We start from the raw sequence: 23,816 nt of genomic DNA, 5'->3' as shown, positions 1-23,816 counted from the left end.
GGTAGCACACCATCCAAGGGTCTCTTGTCTGTCCCCCTCACAACTGAGTCTCCTATCAGTATCATTAGAGAGGATCTGGCAAACAGTGACTGGGAGGAAAATCTGCAGTTGGTTCTATATATGGAAAATGAGAGTATGTTAAAATGAGAATTCATGGCCAGTGCGGTCCTGACAAGGGCATAGTAAAGGCGGCAAGTCCAGCGAATATTGGTTAAGCGATATTGTGAGTTTGATAAAGAAAATACAGTGCAATAAACTCAGGTGAAGCCATTCGAAAGTATAGAGTGTGCAAGGGGGCTCCTTAAAAATGAAGGACAAACAATGACCATTCAACATCCTTGGTAGCTAGTGTTAAGGAAAAGCTACAAGGTATTTTCGCAGTATAGTTAGAATAAGAGAGTTACTGGGGAATGTGTGGGGCCTGTTAGAAACCAAAGGGAGAATCGGTACATGGAGCCAGAGGAAGTACGTGAGGTCTTCAATTAATGATTCCCATCAGTATTCACACAGGAGCAAGGCATTGTAGCCGGAGATTTCAGTTGGGATGGTGAGATTCTCAAACATATTAAGATCAATAAGGAGGAGGTATGAAATGTTTTCACAGGCTTAAAAGTGGAGGAATCCCCAGTGCCCAATGCAATGTATCCCAGGCTGCTATAGGAGGTAAAGGAGGAGATTGCTGGGGCCCTGGTGGATATATTTAATACTTTGCTGGCTACAGGTGTAGTGCCGAATGACGGGAGGATCGCTAATGTGCTTCCTTTGTTCAGGCAGGGCAGCAGGGATAGGCCAGGTAATTACAGAGCAGATAGTCTGACAGTAGGGGGAGGAAAATTATTGGGAACAATTCTGAGGAACAGAATTAATCAAAATTTGGAAAGGCAGAGATCGATTAAGGATACTCATCATAGATTTGGTTGAGTAAGATCCTTTCCCGAATTCAGCTGAGAATTTTATTTGAAATTACGGTTGAGGATTTTGATGAGGGCTGTTCAGATGATGTGGGTTACATGGAGTTCATTACATCGTTTGACGAGGTCCCACATAAAAGGCTGGTCCAACAGACCAATGGGATCCAAGGCAATTTGTCAAACAGGATCCACAACTGATGTTTCTTACGATTGAAATTATTTCACCAACGGGTATACCACAGGGATCTGTGTGGGAGCCATTGCTGTTTATTTTTTACATTCATCACTCTGATGTGAAAGCAGAAGATATCATTAATAGGTTTGCAAATGACAAGAAAGGTGAGGATGTTGTCCATAGTGAGGGTGGATGGTGCCAGGCTGCAGTCTGAAGGTAGAGGCTGGGGCAGAATTTCAAGACCGGAACTTAAGTAGAAACATCAGGAAAGAGCACAGCAGACAATGAGAGAAAACTGATTGATTCAAGTGCATTTATTTCAAAGTAAAAGACCGAACAATTAGGGCAAATCAAGCTGGCACATGGATGAGAACATGGGACTGGAATACCATAGATATGTCAGAAACATAGCTCCGGCCCGAAACGTCGATTCTCCTGCTCCTTGGATGCTGTCTGACCTGCTGCGCTTTTCCAGCAACACATTTTCAGCTCTGATCTCCAGTATCTGCAGTCCTCACTTCCTCCACAAGTTAAAGATCAAAATTCATCTTGCCGCAATCCAGAAAATATTAGTGAAGAGCTTTTGGCAATTGATTGTGGAGGCTATTTGCAGGTAAAGGAATGTCAGGCAGGTGGGAAGCTTTCAAAAGAGCGATAAAATGAGAGTTCAGGGACACCATATGTCTGTTAGTGTGAAGGACAATGCTGACACAAGTGGGGGTGACACTGGGGGTATTGAGGCTCTGGTCAACAAAAAGGGGGCACGTGTCACATATATCCAGCTGGATTATGGAAATCCATTGAAGAACATAACGGGTGGAGTAATTCCCTTAAGAGGGAAATCAGGAGGGCACATTGGGGACCACAAAAAGCATTGGCAGATCAGGCTGAGGAAAACACAAAGAGATCCTTCAAGTATAATCTTCAGGAGATTAACTAGGGGAAGAATGGGGCCATCCAAGTGTGGAAACACAGAAGATGAGTGAGATCCTGAACAAAAATTTCATGTTTGAACTTACCTTGGTGAAATACTGGGGAAGTCAGGGAATAAGGAACAGTGACGTCTTCAAAAGACTCCACTTAACAGAACAGGAGGTACTGAAGGTTCTACAATGCATATAAGATTAATCACGTATATCCCAGGAAATTGCGGGAAGCTCAGGAAGAAATTGTGGGGTCCCATATAAAGACATTTCTATCAGTGATAGCCATGGGTGATGAGCTGGAAACCTGGAGGATGGCTAAGGTTGTGCCAGTACTTAGGAAAGGCTGCAAGGGAAAGTAAGGGACATCAACACCAATTAGTTTGATGTCAGCGATGCAGACGTTGTTGGAAGCGATTCTGCGGGACAGGAGTTACATGCGTTTGCAACGACAAGGATTGAGTAGGGATAATCAGCACAGCTTTGGAACGCTGCATAGAATTCTGATCATCCTGATCTGGGAAGCATTTCCTGAAACTGCAAATGGATCAAAGATTGACGAAGATGTTACTCATGCTGGAGGGTTTGACAGAAACGGAGAGGCTGGATAAGCTGGAAAGCAACATGGTATGGGGGGAATGAGATAGATTTGGCAGATACGTTTAAGTAGAATGCGAAGAATTTTCTACAGCACACAAGTACAAAAACGCAACTGGAGAGACACTAGGGCTTCTCAATGATCAGTGAGGACATCCAAGTGTCGAACCACAGGTGATGGGCGAGGGCCTAAATGAGCATTTCATGTCAGAACGTAATGTGGACAAAGACTAGGAAACAAAGGGAAAGAAACAGTGAAGGCTTGTAAAGAGTCTCCATGACAGAAGAGGTGGTGCTGGAGATCTTAGAACACAAAGGTAGAGAAAGCCCTAGGTCTTGAACAAGTGTATACCAGAACGTTGTGGCAAAGTAGTAGCAGGGACGCGAACTGAAATATGCTTATCATTGTCCTTTACATTTCCACTGGGCGTTGGTGGCTGAGGGGTGACCTTATAAAGGTTTATAAAACCATGAGGGGTATAGGTAGCCAACGTCTTTACCCCAGGGTAGTGGAGTCCATAACTAGATGGCATTGAACTGCAGAAGGATAAGTTGTCAGCAATTCTGGAGAGTGAAGAAAATGGTCCCCTGGGCCAGATGGGATTTATTTTTAGCTTCTCTGGGAGGCCAGTAAGGACATTGCTGAGCCTTTGGCTTTGATCTTTATGTCATCATTGCCCTCAGGAATAGTGTCAGAAGGCTGGAGGACAGCAAATGTTGTCCCCTTGACCAAGAAGGGGAATAGAGTCAACCCTGGATAATTATAGAGCTGTGAGCCTTACTTCGATTCTGGAAAAAGTGTTGGAAAGGCTTGTAAAGGCTTGAATTTATAATCATCTGGAGATGAATACGTTGATGAGCGATAGTCAGAACGGTTTTGTGAAGGGTAAGTTATGCCTCACAAACCTTGTTGACTTCTTTGAGGTGACCAAACAGGTGGATGTGAGGAAAGCAGAACTTGATAGTGCAGATGAGCAGAGAGATCACTGTGTCCATGTACATAGATCACTGAATGTTGCCACCCAGTTTAATATGGATGTTAAGAAGGCATTCAGCATATAGGGATTGAGTTTCGGAACCATGAGATAGTGCTACGGCTGTACAAAACTCTGGTGCAGCCGCATTTGGATTGTTGCCTATGGTTCAGGTCACCGCATTAGAAGGATGTTAAAATATTTGCAAAGGGTTCCAAGGAGTTTTACTGTGATGTGACCTGGTACGGATGGAAGGTACTATGAGGAAGGCTGAGGGACTTGAATTTGTTTATGTTTGAGAGAAGTGTTTAAGGCCAATTAATTGAGACATATAAGATAATCAGAGGGTGGAATGAGTTGGACAGTGAGAGCCTTTTCCCTCGGATGGCGATGCCTAGCACGAGGGCAAATAGCTTTAAATTGAGGTAGTGATTAATATTAATGTTAGTTAATAGATATGGAACAGATACCAGAGGTAGGTTGTTTACTCAGAATAGTCAGGGCATGGAATGCATGGACTGAAACAGTGGTAGACTCGCCACTTTAAGGACATTTAAACGTTCATTGGATAAACATATGGATGAGAATGGAATAGTGAAGATTAGATGGTCTTCAGATTGGTTCGACAGGTTGGCGCACATTGAGGGCCGAAGGACATGTACTGCACTGTCATGTTCTATGTTCTGTGTTCTGGAGAGCATAAGTAGGAGATAGGAGGGGAAAAAAAACTTAAAAGGCGTTGGAGGAGAAGATTTTCCACAAAGAGTATGGTGCAGATATGAAATGGGTTTCGAGGGGAAGTGGTGGAGAAAAGTACAATAACAACATGTCAAAGACATTTGGGTAGGTCCATGGAGAGGAGAAGGTTTGAACGGATATGGGTCAAGTGCATGGAAACGCGACTCGTTCAGGGACTCTGGTCAGCATGGACTAGTTGGATCGAAGGAACCGTTTCCGTGCTGCATGACCCTGTCTCCTGTTATTGGAGGAGGAGACTACTGAGATAAGGCACGTTATAGACACTGAAGCAAGTTACAGCAATAGGGATGGTAGTCTGGAATGCAGTACCATTCAAATATGTGGAGGGAATATAGGGAAGGGAGGAGGTTATCGGGACAGGAACTGTTATAGGAGTTAAAAATTATTGAAGACACTAGTCACCAAGGCATGCATAGATAGAGTGTTGCAGAGTAGTGAGGCTTAGCACAACAGAACTTACTATAGGGCTGTTGAGTAAGCCTGGGGTGTGTCTGTACTGTGCTCCCCTTCCAGCACTGTATCTATGTCATGTTTTGTTAGCCGATGTTTGGAGCTCTTTCTTTGCTCTCTGCTCTGTTCACTGTGAGTGATCTTACCTCACTGGAGGATTTATTGAAGACCGCAAATCTCCCTTCCCTTTGTCTCCCTGGCAATGGACGAGACACCCAGTAGCTGGGAAGTCTACTGAGTCAGTACCTTGCTAATAACTACAGGAGTCAGAGGAATAGAGAGTATGGAAAATAAGACTGATCCCGTGAGGGGTATACATGGAGAATGGCACTAAGTCCAACAGGGATCTGAAAAACCCTGTCTCCATCCCTGGCCTGTGCTGCTGCATCTCTCTGGAGTGAAGACTTCAATTGGCTCAGGATCTGGAGTAGCTGCAAGAGAGAGAGAGACGCTGACAGAGTCAACAATTAGACCCTCACAGTGAGGGATACCACATGGAGAGAGACTGAGTGTATCACCAGAGGGCAGGAAGATTTTATAACGAAACAATCATGTAGGAAGAGCAGGTTTAGGTACCTGATGACCAGGTATCAGTGCTCAGGAATTAGCAATCTTTTCGCATGTGAAGTGATGGCCTCGTGGTATTATTGCGAGAGCATGCATCCAAAAGCTCACCCAATGTTCAGTGGAGGCAGGTTGAAATCCCACCATCAGAAATGGTGGAACTTGCAATCATCATTTTTTAAAATTGCAATGAACAATCCATGAATAAGCACGAAAGCATTGCTGATGTCCAAAACAATGTTTGTTCATCAAAAATACACAAGGGGACATCTGCCATCATCACGTGATCTGTATAATATCTCCACAGCAAAGTGTTTGCCTCTGAAATGGCTGAACAAGTAACTCAGCTCAAGGGCAACTAGGGCTGGGCAAGAAAGGCTGGTCAGTCAGAGACACCCATATCCCATACCTGAGTTTAAAAATAAACCATTCGAATGGTCTCACTGGAAGTGTGCTGGGACCAGTGCCATGGCCAATCACGTCGGTAGCTTTAGGGACAGGGCTTTAAACTGACAGAGAGGATGCAGGGACAGGGTTCAGGTGAAAAGAGCTTTCCAAATCCAAATAGAAAAGGTGAAGCTTTGGAACAGCATGGGGATGTGGCTGAAGACAAGCAGGATGGGACCAAGTTTAACTAAAACTGTACGTCAGTGAATCAATTTGTGACAGGAAATTGTAGGAAACAGTAAATTATATTTTATTTATTCTGGAATGGACAAATTCTCTGCCATAAGGTAGATGGATTTGTGACAGAGATAAAAGAGAGTTAGACGCCAGGGTGACGTGGTTACAGGGTGGAAAAAGGTGGACATAAATATTCAATGGTTGACAACCTTGTGCAAACTCTGGCAAAGTCGACAATGCTAACAATAATTAATAACAAAGGCATGACAGAGAAAGCATTTGGCCGCAGACCATGAAGTAGAGTCAGTCTGAATGTAAATTCTGGCTACTACTTGCCAAGGACACAAGCAGCGGAACAGTTTTAGGCCACTGAACAGCATTTCATTGCTCATCACTGCATTACACAGGAACTCATTGGAATTTTTAATAAAGGCAAAATGACTATTCAGTGAAAATTCAAAATTCGTATGATCTTGACAATCACATTGACAACAATGATATTGGAAGGCAAGTTCGGAGAATGTTTTCAGTGTTTCTTTAAATAACACATTGTGCAACTGGCTAGGGATGTAACTATGTTAGATCACCATTGTGTGATGAAACTTAGTGAATGAGTAATATCACCCGGAGAGAATCCTCTCGGAAATTGTGATAAAGTGCATTAAGAAGAAATATAAAATTTTAAAGTGAATCACAAAAAGGACAAGCTACAATTAAAAGCAAAAATTGCCAATTATATGAGTTTGAGAGGAGAACTGACCAAGCTAAACAAGCTAAACAAACTGAAATATGTGTGTGCGGAAATGAACAGTGGTAAGCATTTGAAGGAACAGTGTAAATCACCCAACAAAAGGATATTCCATCGAAACAGACAAAATCTTAACAAGAAACTCACACTTGTCCCTCACTCAGGACAAAATAGATCACATTAGATTATGAGGCTGAGAAGATCACCAAAAAGTACTTAAAATCCTGAAGTGAGAGAGTGTTTTAGGAGTAAGTCTTAAAGGGGTTACAAAGGGTCTGTTAGCAGGAGGAGGGCAGTTGTCAGAGGAATCCCTGTGAGGGTATACTGTCACAATAGGAACAGGGAGAGGTGTAGGTGCTGGAGGTGGTGAGAGTGTTACAGAGAGTGGTCAGGGCCTGAAGAGTGTTTCAAACTAAGTACGGGTTGTTGCAGCTGGATGGGGTTTGCAGAGGTAGGGAGGGACATATGTATTTTTATTTATTCATGGAATGTGGGTGTCACTGCCTGGACTAACATTCTTTGACCCCACTGCTAATTACCCAGAGGGCAGCTCAGAGTCAGCCCTCTTGCTGTGGGTCTGGATCAAACGTTGGCCAGACCAGGTTAGAATATTTGTTGTCCTTCCCAAAAGCAGGGAAGTGAGCCTGATGAGTTCTTCCTACTGATCAGCAATGCATTTATGGTGGCCTCGCCAATGTGTTGTACAGATACAATATGACATCCCAACTCCTACTCTCCATGCTCTGACCAATGAAGGTAACCAACCCAAATGCCTGCTTCACCAGCCTGCCTGCCTGAGATGCAACTTTCAAAGAACTGTGCAGCTGCATTCCCGTGTCTCTGACTGACAACACCACCCAGGGCCCGAACATTAGCAGTACAAGTCCCATCCCTGGTTTGTTTCACCACAATGGAACATCTCACATTTATCTAATTAAACTCTATCTGCTATTCTTCAGCCCACTCTCACAGCATCCTGTTGTATCATAGATAACCTTCTTCACTGTCCACTTGACCAACAATGTCAGTGTCACCCAAGAAGCTTATTTACCAAGAAACCAATAATCCCATCCAAACCATTTATCCAAATGACAAACAACAGTGGACCCACTGCACCACTGGCCACATGCCTCCAGTCAGAAAAAACAGCATGTCTCCCATCACCCTCTGTCTCCAATCAGCAAGCCAATTTTGTATCCAGTTGACTAGGTTCTCCTGAATGCCATATCCTTTTACACTAACTTGAGCTTATTACCAATTTACCATATGGTACACAGGACAGTACAGAACAAGACACTTCGGCCATGATGTCATGCCAACCTTTTATCCGATGGTAAGACCAAACTAACTCCCATATCCTTCATTTTACTATCATTCACGTGCCTATGCAAGAGTGTACTAAATGTCCCGAGCATATCTAATTTTACTACCACCATTGTCAGTGCATTCCAACCACCTACCATTCTCTATCCTTTTATCCATCCCCCATTCACCTTTAAATTACTCTCCCTTGTAATCGTTATTTATGCCATAGGAGAAAAAAATCTCTCACTATTCACTCTCTCTGTGCCTCTCATCATCTTGTTCACCTCTACCACGTTGTCCCACCCCTTTCTTCACTCCAATGAGAAAAGCGTAAACTCCCTCAACCTTCCTTCATAAGAAATGCTCTCCATTCCAGGCGGCATCCTGGTAAATCTCCTGTGTACGCTCTCTAAACTTGCACATCCTTCCTGTAAAGAGGGGACCAGAACTGAACGCAATATTCCAAATGTGGTCTCACCAGGACGCTATAAAGTTCGACTGCTCTTAATATCAATCCCCTTGCTAAGGAAAGCCAACACAATATATGCCTTGTTAACAACCCTAACAACGTGCGTGGCAATTTTGAGGGATCTATGGACATGGACCCCGTAATCTCTCTGAGCCTCCACACTGCCAAGTATTCTGCCTTTCACCCTGTATTCTGTATTCAAATTCCAACTTCCAGAATAAATCACTTCACACTTTTCCAGCTTGAACTGCATTTGCCGTTTCTAAACCAGGTCTGCCTCCTGTCAATGCCACATTGCAACCTACAACAGCCCTCCATATTACCCACCACTCCACCAGATTGGCAAACTTACAAACCCACTCTCCAACATCCACATCCAAGTCATTTATAAAAATCACAGAGAGCAGAGTCCCAAAGCCGACTGTTACAGAATCCACTGGTCACTTAGCTCCAGGCTCAATACTGGCCACCTGCTGCCATACTCTGGTTTCTCCGGGCAATCATGTATCCAGACAGACAAATTTTCCTGTATCCCATGACTCCTTATTTCTGAATGAGCTTCAACATATTCTGCCATATCCTCAAAAAATTCAGTAAGGTTTGTGAGGCATGACCTGCCCCTCACAAACCCATGCTTGCTGTCTGAAATTTAACTATGGTTTTCCAAGTAGCAGCACGGTGGCACAGTGGTTAGTACTGCTGCCTCACAGCGCCTGAGACCCGGGTTCATTCCCCGACTCAGGCGACTGACTGTGTGGAGGTTGCACGTTCTCCCCGTGTTTGCTTGGGTTGCCTCCGGGTGCTCTGGTTTCCTCCCACGGTCCAAAGATGTGCGGGTCAGGTGAATTGGCCATGCTAAATTGCCCGTAGTGTTAGGTAAGGGGTAAATGTAGGGGTATGGGTGGGTTGTGCTTCGGAGGGTCGGTGTGGACTTGTTGGGCCGAAGGGCCTGTTTCCACACTGTAAGTAATCTAATCTAATCTAGTCATAAATTCTGTCTGTCAGAGTCCTCTCCAATAATCTGCACACCACAGACATTAGACCAAATCTGTAAATCCCAGGATTCTACTTCCGTAACATGGCCCTGACTCTACAAATCTTCCCTCCTCTGCCACGTTCCCCAAAAGGGCGCTGGAGGGTGGTGGGGGTTACAGAGATAGGGAGGGATATCAGAACAGGAGGATTTTGCAGACATTCGGAGGGTTGCAGTGCAAAATGAGGATTCAGTAATTACATGGAGGTTACATGGTAATGAACGCATTTGAGGAGAGAGGGAGGGAGGATTGTAGCGAAATGAAAGGTTTCACAGTTTAGGTGTTTTGTTAGGACTGCAAGAGGTTCCTGAATTGGGGAAGGTTTAAGCAATGGTGGATTTGACATAAACATGATTTTGATTGCAATGGCAGGAAGAGGATTCAGGAAGCTGAAGAGTTTGGGGTCTGAACGAGGTTACACAATTGGGAAGAGTTGTCAGAGGTGGAGGTGTTTACAGAGACAGCAATGGTCTGATCTGGAGCAGAGGACCCAGATTGGGAGGGATGTGGGGACTGCAGGTGGTTTGATAGGGAGGGAGGACCATAGAGCCACAGGAGGTTACAGAAATGTGGAGAGCTGTACAGTCTGCAGGAGTTCATGGAGATGGGGAGGTTGGGAGGGTTGGATCGGTTTACAGGGATAAGGATCGTGGTAGGACAGTGCTGATTTATACTGACAGAGACTATTTAGAGAATGGAACAGATAACAGAGATAATGTAGGTTGTATAGACTGGAAGAAAAAACACACATATGGAGGATAGTCGGGACTGAACAGGTTTAGAGATATCGAAATTCTTAGGTTCTTGTGTTATTTAGACATGGAGGATGTGGAATCGGACAGATTTTCGTGGAGGTGAGAAAAGCAATTTTGATGGAGACAGTTACACAGATAACGGAACATTAGTAATCTCCTGCAGTTTGGCATAGTGGGCAAGTGTTGTAGGGGAGGTTGTCGTTAACACAGATAGGTGTTTAAGAGCTGGAGAGGTTTATGCAGATGAGTAGATGGGTGGAAGTACTGGAAGAGCTCACATTGACAGGGTGGGTGATAGTGATGAGAGCATGTTACAAAGATTGCAGGTCCTTTAGGAACTGGATTGGAACAGTCACAGGGACTGGAATGGGTTCGACTGAGACCAGAGAAGATTATAGGGTCTCCACAGATTGATTGTGTCTTTAGAGTTGGAAGAGGTTCGGTAGATACAGAAAACCTTAATCCCAATGAATAATATCTTCATTTGCCAGACCAGAGCCTCAATATCCCTCATCAGACAGGGATCACGAAACCTGCCATTTTCTCTTCACTCTAACAGTAACATACTGACCCTGGATTTTCAGTATCACACTTTTAAAAGCCTCCCATTTTCCAGTCGTTTCTTTTCCTTCAAACAGACTCACCCACTCAAACTCTGCTAGGTCCTGCTTCATAGCCCCAAAACTGGCTGTGTTCAAGCATAGCTTCTTAACCTGTGGACCTCTCCTATCGTTTTCTGTAGTTATTTTAAAACTAAGACCGTTGCGGTTTTTGGACTTTAAGTGCTCTCTGACTGACACTTCAGTCACTTCCTCATCTCGTTTTTTTCAGGGGAGATTCAATGTTGTGCACATCTGAGTAGAGTAGGACCTTCTACATATTGGTCAAGGAAACTTGCTTGCACCCATTTGACAAATTGTTACCCATATGGGGCTTTTATTCGCTGAATGCATAAGTCAATCTAGGGGAAATTAAAATATCCAATCAATACTGCTCTCTTATTCCAACACCTATGCACAATCTCTCTACACATCTGCTCTTCTCATACCCGCTGGCTATTTGCGAGTCTGTCATACAGTCGCAACAAAGTGATCGCCCCTTCTTTTTTCTAAATTCTCACTATATGGCCTCATTTGATGATTCTTTAGGAGTATTCTCTCTGACCACTGTTGTTATGTTCTCCCTTATCTCAAGCGCAACTTTCCCTCCTCACTTACTTGTCTTTCTGTCACACTTGTACCTTTTGTATCCTGGAACACTGTGCTGCCAGTCCTGCCCTTCTCTCAGCCATGTTTTTGTTATGGCTATAACATCCCAGTCCCCAGAGCCAATCCATGCTCTGAGCTCACCTGCCTTACCAGTCAGGCCTCATGAAATAAATGCCCTTTAAACCAGAAGTTTTTTTTAACTTTTTTAAACTAAAAATTTAAAAATTTTTTTTAAAAAAAAACGCCGGGTAGACCCGGAGGCTTGTGTTGCTAGGTTACCTGGGTAGGGTTTTTACTCTATTTAAACGCGCAGGCGAGCTGTAGGCCTCAGTTTCTCGGAGGATCACGTGACGGCTGTTTGTCTGGTTCGAAGTCCAGGGTGAGTTCCAGTTCTTAGTTTTTCTTATATTGTTTTAAAAACTAAAAATTGAAGTTGAAAGTTCCAGTACTTAACTTTTTTTTAACTTTTTTAAACTAAAAATTTAAGAAGTTTTTTTTAAAAAAACGCCGGGTAGACCCGGAGGCTTGTGTTGCTAGGTTACCTGGGTAGGGTTTTTTCTCTATTTAAACGCGCAGGCGAGTAATCCGAGGCACTTCGGCAGAAGAGCCTCCCACCCGCCCTCCTCCTCTAACCTAAATAATAAGACCCGTTGCGGCAAGCAGGTAAGTGGTGCGTTTTGCTTGTTTGGTTTCTTTACATTTAGTTTTTTTTAAAGAAAGCTAGCTTTTTAGAGGGATGGCAGTGCAGGCAGTGCAATGTTCCTCTTGCAACATGTATGAGGTGAGGGAAGTCATTAGCGTCCCTGCTGAGTACACTTGCAAGAAGTGCACCCATCTCCAGCTCCTCCAAGCCCGTGTTAGGGAACTGGAGCTGGATTTGGATGAACTGCGGATCATTCGGGAGGCAGAGAGGGTCATAGATCAGAGCTTTAGAGAAGTAGTTACTCCGAAAGTTCAAGATAGATGGGTGACAGTGAGGGGGAGTGGGAGGAGGAAGCCAGTGCAGGGACCCCTGCGGTCATTCCCCTCAAGAACAAGTATACCGTTTTGGATACTTGTGGGGGGGATGACTTACCAGGGGCAAGCAACGAGGTTCAGGCCTCTGGCACGGAGCCTGGCCCCGTTGCTCAGAAGGGAAGGGTGGAGACAGGTAGAGCGATAGTTCTTGGGGAGTCGTTAGTGAGGGGTACAGACAGACGGTTTTGTGGGGGCGACAGTGACTCACGTTTGGTATGTTGCCTCCCAGGTGCAAGGGTACGTGATGTCTCTGATCGTGTTTTCCGGGTCCTTAAGGGGGAGGGGGAGCAGCCCCAGATCGTGGTCCACGTTGGCACCAACGATATAGGTAGGAAGAGGGGTGAGGATGTCAGACAGGCTTTCAGGGAACTAGGTTGGAAGCTCAGAGTTAGAACAAACAGAGTTGTAGTCTCTGGTTTGTTACCCGTGCCACGTGATAGAGAGTCGAGGAATAGGGAGAGAGAGCAGTTAAATGCGTGGTTACAGGGATGGTGCAGGAGGGAGGGATTCCGGTTTCTGGACAACTGGGGTTCTTTCTGGGGAAGGTGGGACCTCTATAAAAAGGATGGGCTACACCTGAACCTGAGGGGCACCAGTATCCTTGGGGGGAGGTTTGCTAGTGAACTTTGGGAGGGTTTAAACTAACTCCGCCGGTGCATGGGAACATGGACTGTAGCTTTAGGGTACAGGACCTTTAGTGTAGGGAGGTTATGAATAATGCAGCGATCTCGAAGTAGGGTGCCTGTAAACAGAAGGGTGGATTGAAGTGTGTATACTTCAATGCCAGAAGTATAAGAAATAAGGTAGGTGAACTTGCAGCGTGGGTTGGTACCTGGGACTTCGATGTTGTGGCCATTACAGAGACGTGGGTAGAACAGGGACAAGAATGGCTGTTGCAGGTTCCAGGGTTTAAATGTTTTAGTAGGATCAGACATGGGGGTAAAAAAGGGGGAGGTGTGGCATTACTTGTCAAAGATAGTATTACAGCAGTGGAATGGACGATGGAAGAGGACTTGCCATCTGAGGTAGTTTGGGCTGAGGTTAGAAATAGGAAAGATGAGGTCACCCTGTTAGGTGTTTTCTACAGGCCTCCTAATAGTCCTAGAGAAGTAGAGGATAATATTGCGAGGATGATTCAGGAAAAGAGTGAAGGTAGCAGGGTGGTTGTTATGGGGGACTTTAACTTCCCAGATATTGACTGGGAGAGCTATAGCTCGAGTTCATTAGATGGGTCTGTGTTTGTCCAATGTGTGCAGGAGGGTTTCCTGACACAATATGTAGACAGGCCAACAAGAGGGGAGGCTATACTGGATTTGGTTCTAGGTAATGAACCAGGCCAGGTGTTAGACTTGGAGGTAGGTGAGCACTTCGGGGACAGTGACCACAACTCGGTGACTTTTACCTTAGTGATGGAGAGGGATAAGTGTGCGCCGCAGGGCAAGACTTATAGCTGGGGGCAGGGAAATTATGATGCAGTGAGGCATGACTTAGGATGTGTGGATTGGAAAAACAGGCTTCAAGAGAAGAACACTAATGAGATGTGGGGATTGTTCAAGGAGCAGCTACTACGTGTCCTCGGTAAGTATGTACCAGTCAGGCATGGTGTAAAGGGCCTTGTGAGGCAGCCGTGGTTTAGTAAGGAATTGGAATCCCTTGTGAAAGGGAAGAAGGCGGCATATGTAAAGATGAGGTTTGAAGGTTCAGTTGGGGCGATAGAGAGTTATAAGGTAGCCAGGAAGGATCTAAAGAGAGAGCTAAGAGAAGCGAGAAGGGGACATGAAAAGTCTTTAGCTGGTAGGATTAGGGAAAACCCAAAGGCTTTCTATAGGTATGTCAGGACTAAAAGGATGACTAGGGTAGGTATCGGTCCAGTCAAGGATAGTAGTGGGAAGTTGTGCGTGGAGGCGGAGGAGATTGGAGAGACACTAAATCAATACTTTTCATCAGTATTCACTCAGGAACAGGACACTGTTGCTGATGTGAATATGGAGTCACAAATGATTAGAATGGATGTCCTGGAAATATGCAGGGAAGAGGTTCTGGGAATATTGGAGAGGATGAAAATAGATATGTCTCCTGGGCCTGATGGCATTTACCCTAGGATCCTATGGGAAGCTAGGGAGGAGATAGCAGAGCCATTGGCCCGGATTTTTATGTCGTCATTGTCAACGGGAATAGTACCAGAGGACTGGAGGATAGCGAATGTGGTCCCCTTGTTCAAGAAAGGGAGTAGGGATAGCCCTAGTAACTATCGGCCAGTGAGTCTGACTTCAGTGGTGGGCAAAGTCTTAGAGAGAATGGTAAGGGATAAGATTTATGAACGTCTGGATAGGAATAACGTGATCAAGGATAGCCAGCATGGTTTTGTGAAGGGCAGGTCGTGCCTCACAAACCTTATTGAGTTCTTTGAGAAGGTGACTAAGGAAGTGGACGAGGGTAAAGCAGTAGATGTTGTGTATATGGATTTTAGTAAGGCGTTCGATAAGGTTCCCCATGGTAGGCTAATGCTAAAACTACGGAGGTATGGCATTGAGGATACATTAGAGGTTTGGATTAGGAATTGGCTGGCTGGAAGGAGACAGAGGGTAGTAGTTGATGGACTATGTTCATCTTGGAGTGCAGTTACTAGCGGTGTACCACAAGGATCTGTTTTGGGACCATTGCTTTTTGTTATCTTTATAAATGATCTAGAGGAAGGGCTTGAAAGCTGGGTAAGCAAGTTTGCGGATGACACAAAAGTCGGTGGAGTTGTGGATAGTGAGGAAGGAAGTGGTAGGTTACAGCGGGATATAGTTAAGTTACAGAGCTGGGCAGAAATGTGGCAAATGGAATTCAATGTAGCTAAGTGTGAAGTCATTCACTTTGGTAGGAGTAACAAGAAGATGGATTACTGGGCTAATGGTAGGCTACTTGGCAGTGTGGATGAGCAGAGGGATCTTGGTGTCCATGTACACAGATCTCTGAAAGTTGCCACCCAGGTAAATAGTGCTGTGAGGAAGGCATATGGTGTACTGGGCTTTATTGGTAGAGGAATTGAGTTCCGGAGTCCTGAGGTCATGTTGCAACTGTATAAGACTCTGGTGCGGCCTCATCTGGAGTATTGTGTGCAGTTTTGGTCGCCATACTATAGGAAGGATGTGGAGGCATTGGAACGAGTGCAGAGGAGGTTTACCAGGATATTGCCTGGAATGGTAGGAAAATCTTATGAGGAAAGGCTGAGGCACTTGGGGCTGTTCTCATTGCAGAAGAGAAGGTTTAGGGGAGATTTGATAGAGGTGTATAAGATGATTAGGGGTTTAGATAGGGTCGACACTGAGAACCTTTTACCGCTAATGGAGTCAGGTGTTACTAGGGGACACAGCTTTAAATTAAGGGGTGGTAGGTATAGGACAGATGTTAGGGGTAGATTCTTTACACAGCGGGTTGTGAGTTCATGGAATGCCCTGCCAGTAGCAGTGGTGAACTCTCCTTCTTTATGGTCATTTAAGCGGGCATTGGATAGGCATTTGGAAGTTATTGGGCTAGTGTAGGTTAGGTAGGATTCGGTCGGCGCAACATCGAGGGCCGAAGGGCCTGTACTGCGCTGTATCTTTCTATGTTCTAAGTCTTTTCCCTCCCTTGACTGTGCCCCTGGATATCCTGAATAGGAAACTTGCTCTAGGTGGCTGGTGTATTTTCCTCTGACTGGCTGATGGTCTCTCTCTCTTTTAGAATCCCAATCCCCTGGCAAACCAGATTAAGACCTCTCAGGTAACAGCAGCAAATCTCCCTCCAGGTTGTTCGTATCCCTCTGGTTTAAGTCTAACCAATCAACTTTGTCCAGGTCACCTCTACTGCAGAAGAGATCCCAATGATCCAAGACGTAAAACCCTTCCCCCTCCACCAGTTCCTCAGGCACTCATTCATTGGCTTATCTTTCTATTTCTGTATTCGCTGGCGAATGGCACTTGGAATAATCTGGGGCTCACTACCCTTGTAGTCCTGCTTATTAACTTCTTATCTAACTCCCAATACTCACTTGACCAGAATCCACCTAACTCTACCTATGTCATGTGCACTGATGTGCACAATTACCCCAGGTTGTTTGCCCTCCCCCTGGAGAAATGGGCAAAATCTGACCTCCCCTTGGGAAACAAGGAAGGGAAAGGGACTGAGGTGTTAGTTGGGGAGCACTTTGACAAAGTGACCACAACTCTATTAGTTTGAAAACAGTTATGGAAAAGGACAGGCCTGGTCCAGAAGTGAAACATCAATATTGGCCTGCCCCAATCCAGACGTCATTGGTCAAAAGCTTTTATCAGTTGATTGTGGAGGTAAATGGGCCTCATGCAGGTGGGAAGCTTTCAAAAGAAAGATAAAATGAGAGTTCAGGTTGAGGATATTTCTGTTAGTGTGAAGGACAATGCTGATTACAAGTAGAAAATTCAGGATGACTGGGTTATTGAGTTTCTGGTCAAGAAAAAGGCGTCCATGTCATATATGTCCAGCTGAATTCCTCAAAGAACATTGTGGGTACAGTAATACACTGAAGACGGAGATCAGTAGGCAAACAGGAGACCTGAGAAAACTTTGCTTGGTAATGCTGAGGAAAATCCAAAGGGATTCTTCATGAATACTAACGACAGAAGATTAACTAGGCACAGAATGTGTCCCCTTGAAGATCAATGGGATAATCCATGTGTGGAACCACAAGAGATGAGTGAGATCCTTACCGAAAATTTCACATTTAACTTAAAGACTGGGGAAGTCAGGGAAATAAAGTCTTCAAAAGACTCCGCATATCAGAACAAGAGTTGCTGAAGATTTTAAAATGCGTTAAAAAAAAGGCAATACCCTGAAGCTAATCCTGTATATCTGAGGACATTGGAGGTAACTCAGGAAGAAGTGCCCCTTAAAGAGGTATTCATATCAGTGACAGCCACGGGTGATGCGCTGGAAGCCTGCACAAGTAGTGTCTCACAAACTTGACTGAGTTTGTTGAAGAGGTGACTAAGAAGATAGATGATGACAGACAGAACAGGGGACATTGACTATACTGACCACAGCAAGGACTTGGACAGGGTTTAGCGTGGAACACTGTTTGGTAAGGTTAGATCACATGGGAGAAGGGAGAGATAGCCAACTGGATACAAAATTGGCTTGACAGTGGGAGACAGAGAGTGGTGGGAGAGGGTTGTTGTGCAGACAACGGGCCTATCACTAGCGGTGTGCAATAAGGAACATTACTAGATCCACTGTTATGTATCATTTACAGAAATTATTTCGGTAAGAGCATAGGAGTCATTGTTAAAAAGTTTGTTGATGAAAGTCCGGATAGAACACGGGTTATAGTGCGCAGGGAATAGTTATCGAGGGGGATCTCGAACAACAGCCAGTGGGCCAAGGAATGAAAAATGAAGTTGAATTCAGGTGATGGATTTTGTTAAAACAAACTAGGAAGGACGAACACAATTAATGGTCGGCCTGGGCAGTGTTGGCTAACAGAGAGAGAGAGAGACCAAGGCGTACAGTTACATTGTTCCTTGGATGTGGCATCACACATGGACAGGGTGGGGAAAGGGCATTTGGCAGACTTACTCTCTTTGGTCACAGCATTGACTACATGAGGTGGTACATTATGATAAGGCTGTATAAGGCATTGCTGGGTCCCCAGTTGGCGTACTGCATAGAATTCGAATCCTCCTGCTTTAGGAAGAATTTCCTGAAACTTTAAATGGCGCAAAGATTTACGAAGATGTTTCTGATACTGCAGCGTTTGACTTAAACTGAGAGGCTGGATAAGATGGAAAGCAACATGGGGGATGAGATAGATTTGGCATTTTAGATTAAGGAGAATGCAAGGAAATTGTACAGCACACAAGGACAAAAAAAAACTAGAGAGACACTAGGCCCCCGCAAATGTCAATAAGACCATCCATGAGTGGAATCACAGAAGATGGGTGAGATCCTAAATGAACATTTTATGTCAGAAATTACTGCTGACAAGTCAGTTAAAGACACACTGGTGGCTTGAAAAGAGTTTCCTTTACAGAAGAGGTGGTGCTGGAGGTCTTAGAACACACAAAGGTAGAGAAAGTACTAAGTCCTGAACATGTGTATCCCAGTACATTGTGGCAAAATAGTGGCAGGGATCCGAGCAGAAGTATTCGTCCACGAGGAATACAGGTAAGGTAATTAGCCAACGTCTTTCCCCCACGGTAGTGGATTCCATAACTAGATTGGATTGAAGTGCTGAAGTAGGAGGTGTTAACAATTCTGCAAAGTCTAAAAATAGGTAAGTCCCCAGGGCTGGATGTGATTTATCCTCGGATTCTCTGGGAATCCAGGCAGGAGATTGCGATGCCTTTGGCTTTCATGTTTCTGACGTCATTGTTTACAGGAATAGTGCCAGAAGGCTGGAAGAGAGCAAATGTTGTCCCCCTAGAATAGATTGCTTATAGTGTAGAAACAGGTCCTTCGGCCCAACAAGTCCACACCGAACCTGTGATGAGCAACCAACCCAGAACTATCCCCTTACATTGTCCCTTCACCTAACGCTATGGGCAATTTAGCACGGCCAATTCACCTAACCTGCACGTTTTGGACTGTGGAATGAAACAGGAACACCTGGAGGAAACCCACACAGACACGGGGAGAATATGCAAACTCCACACAGACTGTTGGCAGAGGCAGGAATTGAAGCCAGGAATTGAAGCAGTGCTAACTGCAGCGCCACCGTGCCACCCCCAGCAGGGGAGTGGAGACCATCCTGGTAGTTATAGGCGTGTGGGCCTTAATTTTATTCTGGGTAGTGTGTTGGAAATGCCTGTAAGGGATAGGATTTATAATCATCTGGAGATGAGTAAGTTGATTAGGGATAGTAAACACGATTTTGTGAAGGGTAGGTCGTGCCTCACAAACCTTATTGATGTCTTTAAGAAGGAGAACAAAGACAGAGATGGATGAGAGTAAGGCAGTTGATGTGGTGTATATGTATTTCGGTAAGGCGTTTGTTAAGGTTCCCCATGTTAGACTATTGCTGATAATACGGAGGCATGGGATTGTGCGTGATTAAGCAGTTTGGATCAGAAATTGGCTCACTGAAAGAAGACAGAGGGTAGTGGTTGATGAGAAAGATTGATCCTGGAGTTCAGTTACTATTGGATACTGCCAGGATGTGTTTTGGGTCCACTGTTGCTGTCATTTATATCAATGACCTGAATGAGGGCATTGAAGAATGAGTTAGTAAATTTGCAGAAGACACGAAGGTTGGTAGAGATGTGGATAGTGACGAAAGATGTTGTAGGTTACAGAAAGGTATAGATAAGCTGCACAATTGGAATTAAAGTTCGCAAATGGAGCTTTTTGTGGAAAGGTGTGGAAAGGAGAGAGTAACAGGAGCACAGAGTACCGGGATAATGGTAAGATTGTTGGCAGTGTCGATGAACAGACAGATCTCTATGTTCCTGTACATAGATCGTTGAAAGTTGCCACCCAGGTTTAAGAAGCCATTGAGTGTGTGAGCTTGTATTGGTAGAGGGATTAAGTTTTGGAACCATTAGATCATGCTTCAGCTGTACAAAACTCTGGTGTGGCCACATTTGTTCAGGTCATTGCATTCCAGGATGGAGGTGTAAGCTTTTGAAATGATTCAGAGGAGATTTACTAGGAAGTTACCTGGTATGGAGGGAAGATCTTATGGGGAAAGGCTGAGGGACTTTAAGCTGTTTTTGTTCATGAGAATGTGTTTGAGGTCAATTAATTGAGATATATAAGATAATCAGCAGGTGAGATGGGTTGGACAGTGAGAGTCGTTTCTCGTGGATGGCGATGCCTAGCACAAGGGGAGATAGCTTTAAATTGAGGCAGATATTAATATCAATAAATAGATATGGGATAGATGCCAGCGGTAGGTTCTTTACTCAGAATAGTCTGGGACAACTTTAAAGGGTCTTTGGGTAGGCATATGGACAAGAATTGGAATGGTGTTGGTTCGATTGGCTTCAGATTGGGTCAACAGGTTGTCTTAAAATCGAAGGCAGAAAGGGTTGTATTGCGCTGTCATGTTCTGTGTTCTAGTGGGCATAAATATGAGATGGGAGAGGAAATACTTCAAAGAGATTTTAGGAGAAAATTTTCTACACAGAGGATGGTGAAATTATGGAATGAGCTTCCAGCGGAAATGGTAGATAAAAGTACAATTACAACATGTAAAAGTTGGGCAGGTACATGGGGAGGAGAAGGTTTGAAGGGATACGGGGCAAATGCAGGGAAACGCAACTCGTTCATGGACTCTGGTAAGCATGGACTAGTTGGGTTGTAGAAACAGTTTCCGTGCTGCATGCCTCTGTCTCCATTTATTAAGGAGGAGACTATCGAGATAAGGAATGTTGTAAACATTGAAGCAAGTTACAGCGATAGGGATGGTAGTCCGGAATGCAATACGTTTCAAATACGTGGAGGGACTATTGGGCTAGGAGGAGGTTACAGAGATTGGAACTGTTATAGGAGTTACAAATTATTGAAGACATAGAGATCTGGAAAATCTGGGGAGAGACAGAGACAGAGACGAGAGAGAGAGGAACAGGAAGAGTGAGATACAAAGTGATATAACCAGAGTCCTGGAAGATATCAGGAACACATGATTGTGTTGGAAGAACAGGTTTTACTTCATGATGCATTGGTATAACCGGTCAGGAATGAGCAACCTATGAGCAGGTGAAGTGATGGCCTCGTGGTATTATTGCTGGAGCATGTATCCCAAACCTCAGCTAATGTTCAAGGATGCAGGCTGGCATCCCGCCATCAGAAATGGTGGAATTTGAAATCAATAATTTTAAAAATAGTAATTAACAATCCACAAATAAGTGTAACACCACTGATGATGAACAAAAACCCAAACAATTGTCATTTCGAGAAGGAGATCTGCCCATCCTCACCTGGTCTGCCCGACGTACCCACAGCAAAATGTTTGCCTCTCAATGACCCACTGAAATGGTCGACCACGTTACTCAGCTCAAGGGCAGCTCGGGCTGGGCAAGAAAGGCTGGTCAGCCAGAGATACCTACATCCCATACCTGATTTAAAAGTCATCGATTCGGATGGTCCCACTGGAACAGTGCTGGGACCAGTGTCCTGGCCAATCATGTTGGTAGGTTTATGGACAGAGCTTTCAACTGACAGAGAGGATGCAGGGACAGGGTTCGGGTGAAAGGAGCTTTCCAAATCCAAAGAGAAAAGGTGTAGCATCGGAACAGCATGGAATGTGGCTGAAGACAAGCAGTAATGAACAGGATGAGACAGAGTTTAAGTAAAATTGTACATCAGTGCATAGATTCGTGAATGGAAATTGTGGGAAAGAGTAAGTTATGTTTTATTTTGGAGAGACAACGTCGCTGCAATAAGGTAGATGGAGTTTAGACAACAGAGAGACATGGATACAAGGTGAACAAAAATATTCAATGGTTCACAATCTTATAGAACATAGAACATAGAACATAGAACAATACAGCACATTGTTGTGCCGATGTTGTGCCAAACATCTATCCTAGATTAAGCACCCATCCATGTACCTATCCAATTGCCGCTTAAAGGTCGTCAATGACTCTGACTCTACCACTCCCACGGGCAGCGCATTCCATGCCCCCACCACTCTCTGGGTAAAGAACCCACCCCTGACATCTCCCCTATACCTTCCACCCTTCACCTTAAATTTATGTCCCCTTGTAATACTCTGTTGTACCCGGGGAGAAAGTTTCTGATTGTCTACTCTATCTATTCCTCTGATCCTCTTATAAACCTCTATCAAGTCACCCCTTATCCTTCGCCGTTCCAACGAGAAAAGGCCGAGAACTCTCAACCTATTCTCGTACGACCTATTCTCCATTCCAGGCAACATCCTGGTAAATCTTCTCTGCACGCTCTCCAAAGCTTCCACATCTTTCCTAAAGTGAGGCGACCAGAACTGCACACAGTACTCCAAATGTGGCCTAACCAAAGTCCTGTGCAGCTGCAACATCACTTCACGACTCTTGAATTCAATCCCTCTGCTAATGAACGCTAATACACCATAGGCCTTCTTACAAGCTCTATCCACCTGAGTGGCAACTTTCAAAGACCTATGTACATAGACCCCAAGATCCCTCTGTTCCTCCACCTGACTAAGAACTTTACCATTAACCCTGCATTCTGCATTCTTATTTGTTCTTGTAGTGGTTCTGTTCGCCAAGCTGGAAGTTTTTATTGCAAACGTTTCGTCCCCTGTCCAGGAGACATCATCAGTGCTGTGGAGCCTCCTGCGAAGCGCTTCTTTGATGTTTCTTCCAGCATTTATAGTGGTCTGTCCTTGCCGCTTCCGGGTGTCAGTTTCAGCTGTCCGATGTAGTGATTGGTATGTTGGGTCCTGGTCGATGTGCCTGTTGGTGGAATTTGTGGATGAATGCCATGCCTCTAGGAATTCCGTGGCTGTTCTCTGTCTGGCTTGCCCTATGATAGTAGTGTTTTCCCAGTCGAATTCATGTTGCTTGTTGTCAGAGTGTGTGGCTACTAGGGATAGTGTTTTCCCACTCGAATTCATGTTGCTTGTTGTCAGAGTGTGTGGCTACTAGGGATACTATCCCTAGTAGCCACACACTCTGACAACAAGCAACATCAATTCGACTGGGAAAACACTACTATCATAGGGCAAACCAGACAGAGAACAGCCAGGGAATTCCTAGAGGCATGGCATTCATTCACAAATTCCATGAACAGACACATCGACCTGGACCCAATATGCCAATCACTACAGCGGACAGCTGAAACTGACACCTGGAAGCGGCAAGGACAGACCACTATAAATGCTGGAAGAAACATCAAAGAAGCGCTTCGCAGGAGGCTCCAGAGCACTGATGATGTCTCCTAGCCAGGGGATGAAACGTTTGCAACAAAAACTTCCAGCTCAGCGAACAGAACCACTACAACAAGCACCCAAACTACAAATCTTCGCACAAACTTTTAACACTTATTTGTTCTTCCAAAATGGACAACCTCACACTTGGCCGGTTTGAACTCCATCTGCCACTCCTCAGCCAGCTCTGCATCATATCTAAGTCCCTTTGCAAACGACAACAGCCCTCCTCACTGTCCACAACTCCACCAATCTTCGTATCATCTGCAAATTTACTGACCCACCCTTCGACTCCCTCATCCAAGTCATTAATAAAAATTACAAACAGCAGAGGACCCAGAACTGATCCCTGCGGAACTCCACTTGTAACTGGGCTCCAGGTTGAATATTTACCATCTACCACAACTCTCTGACTTCGACCGGTTAGCCAATTTTC

This window comes from Hemiscyllium ocellatum, chromosome 48 (assembly GCF_020745735.1).
Source record: "Hemiscyllium ocellatum isolate sHemOce1 chromosome 48, sHemOce1.pat.X.cur, whole genome shotgun sequence".
NCBI lineage: Eukaryota > Metazoa > Chordata > Chondrichthyes > Orectolobiformes > Hemiscylliidae > Hemiscyllium > Hemiscyllium ocellatum.
This window is presented reverse-complemented; position numbering follows the sequence as displayed.